Consider the following 16,952-nt stretch of genomic DNA (forward strand, 5'->3'; position numbering starts at 1 on the left):
TCCCTCCACAAGAGGGCACAGATGATGTTGCTAATAAGGCCAACTTAATCTGGAGTCTTAAGGGCTAAGATACTCATTTTTGTTGGACCCTTTAAGTGGAGTATTGTTTGTTTGTGTTTATGACCAATATTAGTCAACAGGATAATTGTTAATTTAGGCTTTGAGAAACTATTTCTTTGCTTGAATTACCATGGCACTTAATAAATTGGATGATTTAAGGAGAGAGATAAAAAGAGAAGCAATATCATCAGTAATGAAAATGGATTTCATCCAAGTACCAATTAAAGGGAACGGAACATTTTTTACCTTTTTCTCTGAGTACCTATTTTTATATTCTCTCATAACTTGGCTTCAAAGACCAAATTTTATAGCTCCTCAGTTTGTCAACAGAAGACTGGTATTGTGTGTACATTTTTTGGATATAAACTTGTTTAGGCATTGCCTAATTATAATAACACATCAATGTTTCTGATCTTTCGAGGCACATAGGTACAAGGTTCCTCAAACAGGCTGTGAAGCAGGACTATGAAGTGATCTTAATGCAATAACCTGCTATTCCGTGCTGGTTGTCAGACAATGACACAGAAGAACAGGGAGGATTTGATTTACAGGAACATGTGGTCGGGGCTGCTGTTTGTCCCTGCAGTTGGTGTGCTATTACAGAACCTTTGACTCTTAAAACAGCCCCATATGGTGCAAAAGACATGTGAAGTCGTCTTTCTATGTCTGCAGTTTAGTTTACAATGACAAGTGGGTTGGATGTTTTGTTCTAGGATGGGGATTTATTTTTTACTGACTTGTCATTTAAACCCATGTCCTCCTCACTGACGTGAAAAGCCATAATCCTTTGCACTTAAATTGATGTTTTGAATTGATATGTTCTTTTTAAATAACCGTTGAACAATTCATGTTTACTTTTACCTTCATTTCTACAGTCTTCAACACTAGGGAGCCAAAAACTCCATTTTACATGAAATATTGTCATTAGCAATCTTAATTATGCCTCTACTGTACTATTAGCCTCAGTTTCCCCATAAACCTAATTGATACTTAAGGCTGGTAGTGCAGTGTAAACGGACAGCTGGTGAGAACGGCATGCGTCTGGGAAAGAGCAGCCACCCAGCCCATAATATAGTGCAGTTTGAATTGTTCACTCCCTCTTCAGTGGCTGTCAGAGTCGAACTGAGGCAAGGATACGACCACACAAAAGAAATATTTGTCCAATCTGTCCAAGCAAACACCCCAATTGAGGAGTGAACTTTCCCATCGCATTGCTCTGTGCCTGTGTGACATGTGATTGAAAGAGGGATAATGCTTTCAGCTGAGCAGGAGGCAGCTTTAAAATTTAAAAGCAGTTGTAAAGTGTAATGTACAATGACGAAATATTCACTTGTGCCATTAAATTTTTTGACTTGGTCAAAATTCAACGCATGAATTATATTTTGTTCTTTCTGATGACCAAGTTGTGTTTCGAATAAGCAATGTCTTGGCAGATATTTCAAAGCTCCTCTTTCTTCGTACTTGAATGTTCAGACTTACAAGAGGGATATTAAAGATGAAAAGATTCTGTCTTTTGATAGTACTTAATTGCATTAAAAGCAATTGTTTGAAGACATTACATTAAAGAGTTTGATAATGTTTGTGTCCAGACAATGATTACCATATGCAAACAAAAAATTTGCCCTCAGTGGGCCATAGTTTAGGGCTTGTTAGTAGTTTCAGAAAGCTCTGATCATAGATCTCCTCTCTATTCAGAAGGCAGGATTTCATCCTGTTTGTATCTCAAAGCTTTTCAGACAACTTCGCCTCCAGTGTCACAAAGAGCCAGGAAGTCTCGTTCTGTGTGCGACTACCACAATGTTTGTCTCTCAGTCCATGAGAGGGTGTTGGGTCTGCTGTCAGTAACTTTGATTCGTGTGTAGGCTTCAGCAGTTTACCCATGTGAAGTAAAAAGGGTTGCCAGGGTTGTGAAAGCATTTGTTTGCTCATGTCCAAACCTGCAGAATAGATGAGGACACAGATGGGATTTCTCTCTGGTGGACTTTTCTTCAGACCTATGTTTGGAGAGACATGGAAACCTCAGCTAGAATGGACAGGCATCTTATTGAATGAGGGAAGACTTAAGGCTTTCACCCAAGATGGTCTGAATAGGATGTGAGAGACAGGCTGCAAAAGTTTACACGCGGATGGTGGTTGAGATGAGGTCAGTGTGAAATGACTGGTCCATTTTGTCACTAATTCTTTTCTCTCTTATGACCAAAGTTGCACACCACTATTAAGCTGATTGGTACTGTATATAGAGCTTGTGAGATATTGATGGGAAAGATTGTTCTGGTATCATACTTGTGTGATACAACTCAAGTGTGAAAGGACCATAAAACTTCAAAGCCTGGACTTAAGAAATCATCTGGGTTTGTTTCTCTCCATACCGAGTGCTTCTGCTTGCCTCTGAAGAGTCGTTTAGGGATTCACAGAACAGCAGCACATTTTGAAAGAGAAACAAAGAGCGTATCAAGAATTGCATCCAAGAAACACAGTCCTTGGCTCTAATGCGAAGTGCAAACTTGGTATCACAATTTAATACCAATATGCTGTATTTGGAGCAGCAGTGCTGAAACACATGTTCCACAACTGTTCTGATGACATCTCCCAGCTTGTGATCATTTATCTGCATTACTTTTTTACACTTTACTGCAAATAGAGGAGACATAGTACCAATTATGTGTTAAACTATTTATGTTTACAAAACAGGCAAGTTTTTCATCCACACTGGTACCTCCTGAACATTTGTCTTAGTCACACATGAAGTGTTATTTGCTTGTTGTCTGGCTTCATGCCTGAGTCTGATTTGCTATTTGAGACCCTACCAGAAGCTAAGTAATCCAGACAGCCCTGCCCCAAGGGTCACAGGGACAGAGTGTTCCCTTTACTGCGATAAGGTTAGAAAATCTGGAAATGTTTTTGAAGGAAGATTACTCTTTTTCTTTAAGTGAGTTTTATCAATGTCAGCTTATGTAGTTTTTATGCAGGTAAAAAAACAAACAAACAAAAAACTGACTGGTTTAGTAGATATAGATGGAATTTCTGTATGAAGTCTATAAGGAATCACTTTCAGTTTAAGTCATTAGCTCTTTAAGCATGAAGTAAATAGGCCATTACATTTAATGATTCAACATCCTCTGATTCCCGGTCATCGTTGGATGTCTTCCTGCTCAGAATTAATTTTACACCTGCCCTAAATGAAGATTAGTGTGTATTCACACATAGCAAGTGTGTCTGTTAGGTAACAGCGTCACTGGTAAGAGCCATATGTTCCACCTTGATTTCTGGACCTTACAGAAATGCCAGTGTGGGTTTGTAATTTACTTACAATGCCAGCTCAGGTGTGTGTCTATGGAACTGGGCTATTCCTTGGTCTTATCTTTCTGAGAAGTATGGTGTGGTGTTGTCTTAGCTAGTGGGAGTTATGCTCTCTCTTTCTCAAGTCTGTACTCATGAGTGCAAGCAAATCTACGAGGCACCTACGGCTGCATGAGTATAAATCCAGCTGTTTCAGGAAAAAAAAAAGATGCACATTATTGCCAATGAATCCTTAACTTTTACACTTTCTGTAGAAAGTACACTTGGTATACTTGCTTGCATGAAATAATCTTATTTGTCTTGTATTTGTCCAAAAGAACTACAAACATGTATTTCTCTGAAAAATCCAATAACTTTAGTTTGTGTAATGAATAATATTGTATCACGTCATGTTTGGACTTTTTCTAGTTTTTATTTCCTTTCCAGTGGCAACAGTCAAAACTTGGAAACATTTGGGTCAGTGCGCCTGAACAGTTTGCCATTTGATAAATATGGTTAACACTAACGTTATTGGTCTTACAAGTTTTAAGAGCTTTGCACCACTCACATTATCAATGCAATAGTTAAAATCCTGTGTATACAGCTGGGCACTTTCTCTTACCTACACTAAATTTATTGATGTTTTGCAGTTAAAAACACTTCTTTGGCAGTCACTTTCAAAATAGAAATAGTTATCCATAAAGAAAAAAAGAATGGTTTGGTTTTTATTTAAACATCCAATTAAAAAAAATGGAAATAAAAAATATTATTTTTCATATCTCTAGCTTCATGGTGTTAAATAACTTGGGTGGAGTGGGGTGGAAGGGGAATCGGCTCTTGTGTGACCCGACTCTTTGAATTGACGTATTAGATTTCAGTTTAATTGAGTCTCAATGATTCCCATCCCATGGGGGGGATAAAAAAGAAAATTAAAAAAGAGGAGGGAAAATAGTTATAAAAGTTGAATCTAATGGTTTTGAAATATTGTAAAACTTAAAGTTACCAGTTTATCAGCAGAGCTGGTCACATATGTTTTCCTCCCGCTGTGATAAGCTGTAACACGTGACAACAGATGTACAAATGCATTTTGTCTTGTTTTAGATGGTGCTACTTAAAAACTACATTGGACAGCAGAGGTGTCAGAGGCTAGACATATGTTAGACCTGGTGGAACAGAACTTTGTTTCAGAAGCACAGAAGGGCCACATTAACATCGGGTTAAACCAACATTGGGAATGGGAGTGAGCCAAGATCTTTAGAGTGAGAGAGGGGGCACCGGGCAGGGTCGAGTTACATGCTGTCAGCCCCAGACCTGCCCTGAACCCGTCTGTCATTGAGAACGACGAGGAGGAGGAGAATGAAGAAAAGATTGATGAGTGACACGTTTTGACACACAGACTTTGCTTAAAGGCCTCCATTCACTGTTACCTGCTCTAGAGATGTAGGATGGGTGAGTCAACACTAATCCTCTACTATAATAATTTCATCTAATAAATTAACCAAGTTGACTGTGCCCTTAATTTTTACAGCCTTCTGCTAAACAAGAGGCAGGAATTAAATGAAGTGATGTTATTGTTTCTGCATATTCATTAACCTACAGTGGTCTGTCTTGTTTTTGTCCTGTGAGAAATGAGTAATGATGCAACATGAATGACCACCATGTCAGTATTTTGTTAGTGTTCTGTGTCCAGTACTGTGGTGTCCATGGCCTGGATGTGACACCATGCAGGCAGGTGAAACCAGTACTGGGTCAGGCCCTAATGAGGCTCATAGAAGAGTCATTACAGTCGTTGGGAGAAAGTTTGACCGTTAAGAGTCACAAAAAAACTGGCTGAGCAGGCACTTCACTTCTACCCCCATCCTCCACTTCCACCAGCTGGCTAACAGATGGAATACATGTTGGCCAAGAAAGTGAAACATGCAAATGAGGGCAAGGAGGGGAAAAAAAATTCAGCCGATGCATTAAATGATAAGCAAATTGGTGGCTGTTGGAATTTGTGTTTGTTTCGTTTACACATCTATCCTTCCAGAGTGGTGACGTGTGTGTGCATGTGTGGGGTGACATATGGCTTTGCTTGCAGTGTGTGTTAGCCAATGTTAGCATTTGGAGTGTTTGTTTATAAGGATTGCGAAATGGGAGAAGTCAGATTGTGTGGGGGAAGGTGATGAGCGGAGGAGAGGATGAGGGAAAGAGTGGGTAGATGTACAGCATGTCAGGCTTTTGTGTTTGCATGTGTTTGCATTGGTGGTCAAGGTGCAGTGCACTCAAAATTACCTCTATACTTCAGTTATTTAGCTTCCAGGACTTTAAGAGGGGAAACCAGTGGGCGCGGTGGGATCAACAGGGACTTGTCCTCCTACATTTACACAAAACCACCTCCTCGGATTGGCTGAGAGTTTGCTCTGTCAGTGTGTGCTGATCTGTATGCACAGGTGGTAGTTATGGAAAAAGAAGTGGGGTCCCAGTTTAACAACTGTTTTTGCTGGTTTCAATAGATATGTTGTACTTTTTTAATATATTTGAGTTCTTCTAGAAATGGGATAGGTGCATTGATAGTTTTATGTAACAGCTGGTCATTTTGTAAGCAAATCTTTCATTTACATCTAGGTCTGGCAGGCCAATAATATGCTATAATTTATATGTTTATCCATTTTTACACTTTTTTATTATTTAAAACAGCTGAAGAAAATATTATCTCACTTGTGTCAACAAAAATGTGCTCATCTGTTAAAGTAAACTTGCTGTTGTTGATTGAGACATCTGGCACATTACTGATATGTTTTTTTGTGTCATGTAAAAATCTTGTATTTCATTTTCTTCCTGCCATTTGACTGCTGTCATGTCCCTACATGTAGATTTAAATTCATCAGAAGACCAAGTTTTAACCGTTGAGATGAAACTATTTTGTGGCAGGGTTGCAAAACCTGTTAATATCAGTCAGCCAAATAACCGACTACTCACTTAAGGTTACAAACTTTATAATCATTGTCCTCTGGTTGACAGTGAAGCATGCTTATTTGTGTCAGTCACGCCCACACAGGCTCTACATGAGTGTGTGCAGAGCTCTGCTGAGAGCTTGTGTCCTGTCTAGCAGAGACCATAGAGCTGTTTTCAATGTGACAACATGTACTGTAGTAATTACATTGTTTCACTGCATTTACACACTAAGACACTAATTATCCAAGTTAATTTAACAATGCTTAAATATCTCTGTTCATTTAGAATTGTAGCATGTGCTTGCTCTACTTGAACACCTGTTTTATGAAGTATTTTAATTTATGTAGGACATTTTTTTACAGGTGCTTTTTTCCAGCCAGCTCACTTAACAGTGGCTCCTCTGCCTCTTTTCACCTACTTTCCCTTCTGTTTACTCGGTCATATGTTCAGTTAATTCTCTGCCTAATTTAGCTATAATCTCAGTTATAGCTAAAAGAGTTTATTTGCATCTTTGTAAGTGAGACATCTCAAACTGGAAGAACAGCTTTTGAATAGTGAAACTCTCGTAGCCACTGTGGACTGACCCAAACTTACCCCAGCTTACCCCAAGCAGATCCTGAACTGGGGGATAGCACATAGGAAATGTATATCTCTTTAAATTGTAGTATTGCAAAATATGGTGACATTTTGCAATTTTCAACTCAAAATTCCCATGAACTCCTTTGGAATTTTGCTCCTCACCAGTCTGGCAAACCAAGCTACAATGCTGAAATCACATTTTACAGTTAAGATTAATTCAAGTAAAACTTTTTAAAATGCTGCATGAAACCAGTCCTTCCTTACCCAGACTCTACTAGAAGTTTCTTTTTAGCCTTTTTCAGAGGGGTTTTCAGTGTTTTGTTGCTTCATAGGTGGTCAGGACAAGATACTAAATTGAAGAGAAAATCTGATGTGATCTGTTGCTTTTCTTAGCTATTCAACATCTTATGAATTGGCATTAAACAGTTTTAAGGAATTGATCTAATTTCTTTTCAAATGTATTTGGTGTATAATTAGATTTATTTAGAAGTTTTTAAGTTGAAATGATTTTTGTTAATAAAATCAACTGATATAAAGTTGAATTGGAATTTCTTTTCCTTTTCTTTTTTTTTTTTTTTAGAAATTGTGTAATTTTAGAATGCACCAAACTTTTTTTTTTGTTTTCCTTTGACGAAAATTGAAAAGATGAGAAGAGATGGCAGTATAGAGTTGTGAAGTAAAGTCATTTTGGATGGCGTTTCTTAACTTCGTGCAATCTCCCTAATTAAATCTATTCAACTATAACAAAAAGGTCAAGAGTTCAGCTGCTGTCTTTTGTTTATTCTCACGGGAGGAACCAAATAAAGAATTAGCTGTTTCGTAAATGTAACAATGCTCCTATAAAAGCATTTAGATGTTTAACAGTGACATCTAGCCTAATGACTTCACACTCAGGTGAGATTCTTACTGGTATTTCCTGTCTGACATTCATTTTTAAGTGTTGCGTTTTAGCTTGCACGGCAATTCTCACAAAGTATTTGTATTTGTTCCACAACTTCAACTGACCCACTATGAGTGTTGTTAACCCATTAAATTAATGTTGTTACTTCCATATGGCCAGGAGGTGCCCTCAGTCTGGAGTTGTCCTCGCTGCGTAATGAAAGGTTTACTGGGTTAAAGTCTATTTGTCATTACTGGTCTTACAACTTGCTAATTTAGAGCTTTTCACTGTAATTACCAGTGATGACAGCCTACTTTGTAAAATGTACATAAAAATGCAAAATGCAGAGCAATGATTTACAAATAGCATAAGCTTACATTTTGTTCCCAATAGAACTTAAATCAGATGTTGAAACTGAGTTATTTTCCCATTTGATGGAAAATATTAGCTCATTTTGAATTTGATGGCAGCTACACAAACAAACCTACTTTATTACAGTTTTTAATGTAGCTGGAAATGGTGAATTTTTAACTGAGGAATAATAAGAAGTTCCTATACAGTATTTTTGCTCTCCATAGATGATACTTGATTGGTAACTCATCGAAAACTTCATTCTGCTTAGACTCTCCTCTTCAGCCACATCTTGTGGTTTTAGAAAAAGTGCATGTCATCCCTCATTCTCATTCTCTATTACCACTGGATTAGTTAAAGTTGGGATTTTTAAAGGAAGCTTATTTTCTCAATTGCAGGTTTTTGGATGAACTTGAAAGTAGTCTTAAAAGATCTAAATTATCAGTGAGTAGTGCCTAGCTAGACGCTAACCATACTTATTGTTGTAGAAATTGTTTCCTTGAATAGCTAGAGTTCTTTGCTCACCTTTTTCTCTTTCTATTTCCTTGACCCTTATATGGTCACCATGCATCTTATTGATAAATGGTTTATTTACATCCATTTACATTAATTTATATACATTTTACAGCCACGTGAAAGACAATCCCAGTCATTGCTCTCTTGAATAAAGCCTTTACTTCCTCTTTCCTGCCTTCCTCTCCACCTCCTAACATGTTCTCTGTTGTCCTTCCTTACAACCAACGGCCATAAAATGCTAATTTGCTAGTCTGTTGCTAGAGATTTTGGCAGCTCAAAGTGGAGCTGAGCTTAGGGGTAAACTTAAGGATAGGTGAGAGGGACAGCTGCCCTTCACCATTGACTGTGAGAACATGGTCATTTTAAGGACTTTCCTGAAGGCTTTCCTTTTCTCTTCATTCTGTTGGGAATCGAGAACAGGCTTATCCAGACTTGTACTCCTGCTGTAGCACCGACAGAGCTCCTGCTGTTGTCGGCTTTAAGGGAATTCAACCCAAACCTAGACGTCACCTGGTCAATCTGAAATACTCATTTGAATCAGACTGAATATAGCTCTATGTTAAGAATCAGACTTTTCTCAGTCTTTCTTTATTGCCGTCTGCTCGAAAGGAAATTCTTTTAAAAAGGCCTCATTTAATAATGTGAGAAACATGCTTGACTTGAAGTTTGAATACCTTGTTGAACAGCCAGCTTTTATTCTTTGGAACGTTTGGGCATAAAAATGGATGGCATCCCGTTGGGCCAATTGACTCACTGATGTTTAGCACTTGCATACTTTATGCTAAATGGCTTGTTTGTTTTTTGTATTTGTACTATGTGCAATGCATGCACCCTGTATAGTCAAGTTGGATTTATGTCTGTCTGCTCAAGAGGTTTGAAGTTATCCCAAGAGAATATGCTAAAATAAACCCTTGTGCCCCTATACATCCTTAGAAACTGCCCATAAACATAAATTCACTGACAAGTGAAATTCCTTGTCTCTTGTGGTGGAAAATTACAGAACATTCATTCAGTATTGAAAGTTTCTTGAGTTTTTCACACTTTGACTTACAGTATGTGGTCTGATTTACAAAATTGTAGCTATCCATGACGGTTAGCTTTATTTTTATTTTATTTAATTCAAACAGCTACCCCACCCCCATAAAAAAAGACTGTATGATGCTGTAGACTGTATGTAAGAGTGTATGATACTATTTGTAAATTACAGGCTGAATAATTGGTATTTTTTTCCTTAAAAATAATTTAAAATGTTCTCATTTGCTGCGAGGGTTAAAAGGAAACTTCCCTATAAACAATCTGTCTCCTACATCAGCAATGTCTTTGTCAAGTTTTTCTCCTTCAAAATAAGAGTTCCATGCCGGAATAACTTGGGTGCACCGTGTTGCTCTTTCCAACTTCCTGGTTCCTTAACCAATCATATGCAACTCCCCACGGTTGCCTAACAACAACAAGACAGCGTTTGGTATTTTATGTCGGCAAAAGAGCAGCAGCGTGCAGAAATGGAAACTAGTAAAAGAAGCGGACCAGAAATTGTTTCAGAAAAACCTAAAAAGCCTCGGCATCCTGCTAAAAAAGCAAACGACCAAAAATGGAATAAAATGAGAATCAATATTGGAGAATCTTTTGCAAGGTGAAGTCTGAGCTGGCAAAGTTTCTTCTCGACAGGTAAACACCGGAATTTTGCTTAAATTAACCGAAAAGTTTATCTTGACTTACAAAGATTTTAGTCTAATTTATTTCTCTGCACTCATTAAATGAATTTGTGTGACTGTATGGATATATTAGTTTAGTTTAGAAAACTTTATTATCCCCTTGAGGGGCAATTTGTTGTGCAGCCAGCAATGACAATGAAAATGACGCCACATTCAATTTAAAAATAAAACAAGCAAACAAAACAAAACAACAACATCACACAGGTTAATTTAAACACCCACTATTCATTAAGCCAATGGAAGCCGGAATAAATGGATTTTTTAGTCTATTTGTCCGGCACCGTGGCATAGCATACCGGCGACCTGAGGATAACAGCCTGTATTCATGGAACAGGGGATGGGTCGGGTCAGCGGCGACAGCTCTAACTTTCCTAATGACTCTGTTTCTATACAGGACAGAGAGCTCAGTGAAGCTGACCCCTGCTAACTTGCTGCATCTTTTAATGATGCTATTTAATCTATTTTTATCTTTCAAAGTCAGAGACCCAAACCAGCAGATAAAAGAGAAAGTTAAAACAGATTCAATAAAACAAGAATAAAACATCTTCATGAAAGTGGAGTCCACATTAAAATTTCTCAATTTCCGATAAAAATACATGCGCTGGTGGACCTTTGCACAGACAGCATCAGTGTTTGCCTCAAATGTTAATTTATCGTCAGTGATGGTGCCCAGGTATTTGTACTGCTGTACCATTTCTACTGTCTGGCCGTGAATTAAAACAGGCTGGATTGGTGGAGGGTTCTTCCTGAAATCAACCAACATTTCTTTTGTTTTAAAAGTATTAATACTTAAAAATGAGCTTTCACACCACTCAATAAAATCCTTCACCACCAGGCCGTGATCTGTGTCCAGGGAATTTAGTAATGACACGATCACTGTGTCATCAGCAAACTTGACAATATGATTGTTTGGATGCTGACTCTTGCACTCATTTGTGTATAAAATAAATAAAAGTGGTGAAAGGACGCAACCCTGGGGCGAGCCTGTGGAGGATAAAAGCACATCTGATAAAACACCATTTACTCTCACCCTCTGTGGTCGGTTTGTTAAAAAATCGACTAACCAGCTCACTAAACCCTTGTCGAGGTTATGTGCGCTGAGAAGATGATGGGCTAAAATGTGGGGTTGAATGGGGGTGAAGTAAATTGGTGGCCTGTTAGTTTACAACAACAAATGTAATGATGTTTGGGCCAAGTGAGTACTGTGTTTGTCCTTTTAAACTTATGAAATTACTATCAAATTAATTTAAGTGAGACTAGGGGAAAACTGCCGCTGCGTGCCATTTCTTGATTAATGTAGCGTTTGTTTATACTTTATTTAATGCTAACGTAAACGTAGCATTGCAAAGCATAGCAACTTACTGTGTGTGTGAATTATCTTCGCTCTTCATCGTGATGTTTGCTGGCGCTATGTTCTCCGTCCTTCATAGACTGTATAAAAGAACCCTCCACTCACAAACCGGCAACCTACGCAAAACTCTCCGAGGGGGAGGTGGGGATGGGGGAAGAACGCTCTCTGTGTTTTTCTTTTTCGACTGCAGTTCTGATTTTTAACACTAGGGCTGTGTCCGAATGTGCACCCTACTCCCTACATATAGTGACCTAGGGGTCACGTCTTTTTGTCGGAGTGTCCGAATGTCCAGAAAGAAACAAGTAGGGCACTCAAAATTACCCACAATGCATCTTGAAAAGTAGTGAGCATCGATGGTCACTAGACGGGTCAATATAGACCACAATGCATTGCGGGCAGAAGCTCAACATGGCGCAAGGAGGCGAAAAAATTGAGCGGCGCGAAATTACCTATAAGCAAACAAACAAAGAATAAAATACAACATAAGGAATAAAAATAAAAATATTTACACACAACTTTGGATTGGATTTGGAATGAAATCTTCACGTGGGTTGTGGTTGCCGTGGTGACGGCGGTAGTCACGTGGTTTGCGGTGAGGGAAAAATAGGCAGCTTCGTGTCCGAATCGCCAAGAGAATGAGTGCACTATGTAGAGTGCTATATGGTGCAGCCCTATGTAGTAAACGAGGGGTTAGGGAGTAGGGTGGACATACGGACACAGCCTAGGTGTCAGTGCTTCTTATTTTGCCTTTAAAACAGAGTATAGAAATGGCCAAATTAAATATAACCCCACATTCAACTGAAAATATCAAAAAGAGAACACATCAATTGTTGAAACTTGGGTATTGAAAGAGCATGCTAAAGATTCTCTGTATTATTAGAGAAAGCGCAATGTTCATCAATGTGGAAGACAATGTACAAGCTCAGGGGCTGCAAAAATCCTCCCAGAAGGCTGCTATCGCTAATGGCATAATCACTATGTTCAGCAGTGATACAAAGGTTGCCTCAGCCATAACCAGCAAACACTACCAGCTGAAAGAGTATCATACTTGCCAGGACTTGAAAATGGTACAACTCACCATCAAGATTTGTGGCCAACCAACTTGCTGTGAAGCTGCAAGAGGTGGAATGTTGAGGTTTTAGCATTTTGCCAAGTAATGATCTAACTTGGAGTAGTAGTATTGCAAAAAATCACATCAAACTTGTAACTGATGCAGAGAAACAGTGGTGTGGACGTGTAGTGAGCTAGCTGGTTCACAGGCTGTGGTATGGATGAGGTTATTTTCCTCAATATTATTCACACTGGCTGCGATGCTGATTTTACATGCGGGAGTTGATAAAAAGCTTAGCCATGCATGGTGTGATTATTTATCCACTAGCTGCTGGCAGACTGTAGCATTTCCACTTTGTTTCATGCTCTTCTAATGATGGGCCAAAGCTACAACTCCCATTGTTCCCAGCAATGAGTCTGGAATCATTGTGTATAATAGGGTTTACCAACTCGTACCTTGGATTTTACTGTCACTAAAAGAACAAAATTAACTTGATGTGGCAGATGGTTTGTTTCACAGAAACCTCCAGGAAATCCAATGTATAAGTTAAACCAAGTAGAAACACACAAAAACATTCATGTAAATGGAGCCCACACTGTTGATTTCTCTTCACCCTAAACTCTGTCATAACTACCATTATAGGACACTGATTGCTCTGAACTCTGTTCTGGCCTTAAACTATTTTTGGAGCCTGGCCAGATGGATTTATCTGAGAATGCAATTTAGTGAATCTCACCAAAACTCAGCTGTTTCATAAGAAAGGATAAAACTACATTAGTCTTTCCCAACGTCACTTGAATTTTCTGTCTTAGTCTCCTCTTGGATACATTGATGTCTAATTCATTATCTTTAATTCCTTTTTTTTTTCCTACTATAAAATACACTTTCCAAATCATTCACCATGTTCTCTATAACGCTACATTAGAAACTAGTGTTTCCAGGTTTCTAACCATAAAGTCCTCAAATTGTTCTGTCTCTACAGAAAAGCGTCACAAAGACGAGCACTACAGAATAGTTGGAAACACGCTGAGACTAAGGCTAATAAAGGTTATTCAATTACAACTTTAGACACATAAAACAGGAAATGACAGCCCACAAAGGGGTACCACAATAACCCCAGGCACCTCCTGATCTTATCAACAGGACTTAGCCCCTCCACCTTGTCAGTATCTGCAGTCACACAGCCCAAAGACATTAACATTTAACATATATAACTCTGTTTCCCAAGAAGAAGGGAGGCTACAGAAAACAGAAATGAATATGCCTGTTTTTCAGAAACTATAATTAAATATCAAAACTCCAAAATGAAAAATATTTTCATTGGTATCAGTTGTATGGTTACCGCTTTTGCACCACTTTTTACAACAAACCTCTGCAACCATTTGGGAAATAAGGATACCGCTTGGTGTAGTGTTGAAAATGAAAGTGTTTGCTTCTTTTACAATGCATGTTTTTTTTTTTGTTTGTTTGTTTTTTTTACAAAATAGATTTCAGCTGCCAAACAATTATGATCCTCTTATATGGAATTTTTTGTTTAATATAAAGCCAAATCAGTCTGCACAGTGGTGTGGTGAGCACTGCAGCTTCACAGCAAGAAGGTTGCTGGTTCGAGCCTCTGATGGGGGGAAGTTTGAACCCGGGGGGCGGTAGCTTTTCTGTGTAGAGTTTACATGTTCTCCCCGTGTATGCATGGGTTCTGTCCGGGTACTCCGGCTTCCTCCCACTGTCCAAAGACATGCATGTTAGGTTAATTGATCACTCTAAATTCTCCCTAGGAGTGTGAGTGTGAATGGTTGTTTGTCTCTGTCTGTGTTGGCCCTGTGATAAACTCTTGACCTGTCCAGGGTGTACCCTGCTTTTCACCTGTTAAAATGCTGGGATAGCCTCGCTTACCCGCGACATGTAATGGATGAATGAATCAATGAATAAAGCTAAATGTTTTTAGTGGTATGGGGCCAGGCCTGAAGGTAGGTATGGTGTGGTAAAGCATTGAGGATTTGGGGTTTTTTGCATTGTGCCGCTGACAGAAGCAAGGTCCTCTCAGAAAAATATATTTTTAACGATTCATTTAGTCCAAAATCTGCATACATTGTTGATAATTAATTTTGCTGCTGCATATTTCCAAGCTTCCCTGTTTCTTTTGCATCAAGGCTAAAATATACTTGCTTAATTGTCTGTTTGCAAGTTTTAAGAGCTACATGTGTAATATACTATTCACATGTCGGATAATAATAATAATAATAATAATGGATTAGATTTATATAGCGCTTTTCAAGGCACCCAAAGCGCTTTACATTGTGTGAATCCATTATTCATCCACTCCTCACTCATACCTGGTGATGGTAAGCTACGTGTGTAGCCACAGCTGCCCTGGGGCAAGCTGACGGAAACGTGGCTGCCAGTCTGCGCCTACGGCCTCTCCGACCATCACCGAACATTCATCCACACATTCATACACCAGCGATGCCAACACTGGAGGCAAGGAGGGTTAAGTGTCTTGCCCAAGGACACAACGACAGATGACTGCGGGAGCGGGAATCGAACCGCCGACCTTCCGATCATTGGACGACCTGCTCTACCGCCTGAGCCACTGCCGCATACAATATTGGAGTATCTAATGGAGGCAATAAGGGAAGTACGACTGGATATTTTGTCTTCTTTATTTAGGGGCTTTAAATACCATCTACTACTATGCAACTGTTATTTTTTTCTGTTGTTGCAATGATCAACATTTATAAGAATTTAATTTTTAACCAGCTTCAGTTGGTTTTCATGTCCCTCCTGTATAGTCCCTGACACAATGAACTTCTCCCCTAGAATATTTAAGAGTTGTGCTAGATGTCAATGGTGTAATACAGTCCTGTACTACCTGTTCTACATGGAAGGCTGAGCCACCTCTGATGTTCTCACCCCAGACTTCTAAGGGCCTCTACATCCATAACTATAGAATAAAAAGGAAATGAAGTTGTGTTTATTCATGATTAATCAAAAGTGATATGCAGCCTGAAAGAGTAAGGAGCATTTAGATCACAGGAACGCTTCCCAGAAGGGTCTGTTTAGGGGGACTTTCCTCAGGCCTTTCATCATGTGGTACTGTGAGCTAAACCTTGTTTAAGGTTAGATGTCTTAGCCCCAGAAATGACCCCACTAGAAGTAGTTTTCAGAAATTATTAAAATGATCTTACAGAGTGAGGCTGAATAACTTCTAGATGGGCATTTTAAAAGGAAAACAAAACATACAAACAAAAACAAAATTGTTCAATAATTTAAAAACGTTATATACCAGATGCTTGGAGTTTTCCAATGGTAGCCCATGCAACACTTTATGCCCAGCTGTTTAGAGCGAACCAACCACATCCATCTGATATGTTTTTTTTATTTATTTTTTTATTTCAAGTCACTGATGGTCCTAAATGGGTCTTCTAACCTTGGCCTGTCTGGCCTTTCTCTAAGTTGCACTAATCTGGTAACCCTTCTGTATACTTGTCTGGCACTGTCACAGCCAGCCTGGGAGCTCTCCTAATTTATGAGTCATTTCCTAAGAAAAACATGCTGCCTCAGCAAGTCCTGATACAAGGATACCTATGGGTGGGACAGTTTAAGTGAGGCTTGATTGCAGGGAGGGTGGAGGAGGAAATAGAGAAGATGCAAGAAAAAGAGCTGAATGATGCCTGACATGAGACTGGAAGGATTTAAGAAGCACCTTTGACTCCAGTGAACATCTGGAATGATGGTAAAGCTGCAGAGTACGTATAAGGAATTAGGAGCCAGAAAGAGGTGAAATGGGGAATTGGGTAGTGAAGAAAAGTAAAGTCCAGAGGTGGTGAATCTCATAGTAGGAAAAGGAAGAGAAAGTCAAAGAAGTCACCAAGATTAATCTTAATGAATGGATGGATAAATCCCATGGGGGGATTCATGGATAGCTGCAAAACGTTTCATGAAAATCCATCCAGTAGTTTCAAAGATATTTATGTCTAGACTAAGTGGTCCAGCCAAGTGCCAGAATTTCAGTACAGCTTTGAATGCCTTAAAACTGTGCTTCCAACTTAGTGGAAAAGTCATTAGACAGAGAAAAGAATCTTAACTGTACAAATAATTAATCACTTTAAAGGGATTTCTGAAAATGGGGCTTTTCAGAGTTTGAGGAAAATCGAGTTTGACAAACATCCTTCCAAGCTGATGAGGATTGTCTGTGATGCAAAACAGGTTACAGAGAAAACACAAGATATTTTCTCT

The 16,952-nt window shown here is 38.9% G+C and overlaps 1 protein-coding gene across 5 annotated transcripts in view; it reads left to right on the top strand.

Moving 5' to 3' along the window:
* Positions 1–16,952, top strand: part of sulf1 (sulfatase 1) — an 82,856-nt gene that overhangs the window by 5,459 nt on the left and 60,445 nt on the right. For 2 of the 5 annotated variants that reach the window (XM_041967808.1, XM_041967813.1), the window contains exon 1: positions 2,021–2,203. The exons of 2 other annotated variants lie outside the window; for them this stretch is intronic. The gene's annotated coding sequence lies outside the window, so the exon portion shown is untranslated. Of the gene's footprint in view, positions 1–2,020; positions 2,204–4,703; positions 4,789–16,952 lie in introns of those variants that run through there. One more of the 5 variants, XM_041967810.1, reaches the window with a different exon arrangement.

This window comes from Melanotaenia boesemani, chromosome 18 (genome assembly GCF_017639745.1).
Source record: "Melanotaenia boesemani isolate fMelBoe1 chromosome 18, fMelBoe1.pri, whole genome shotgun sequence".
In the NCBI taxonomy this organism is placed as follows: Eukaryota; Metazoa; Chordata; class Actinopteri; order Atheriniformes; family Melanotaeniidae; genus Melanotaenia; species Melanotaenia boesemani.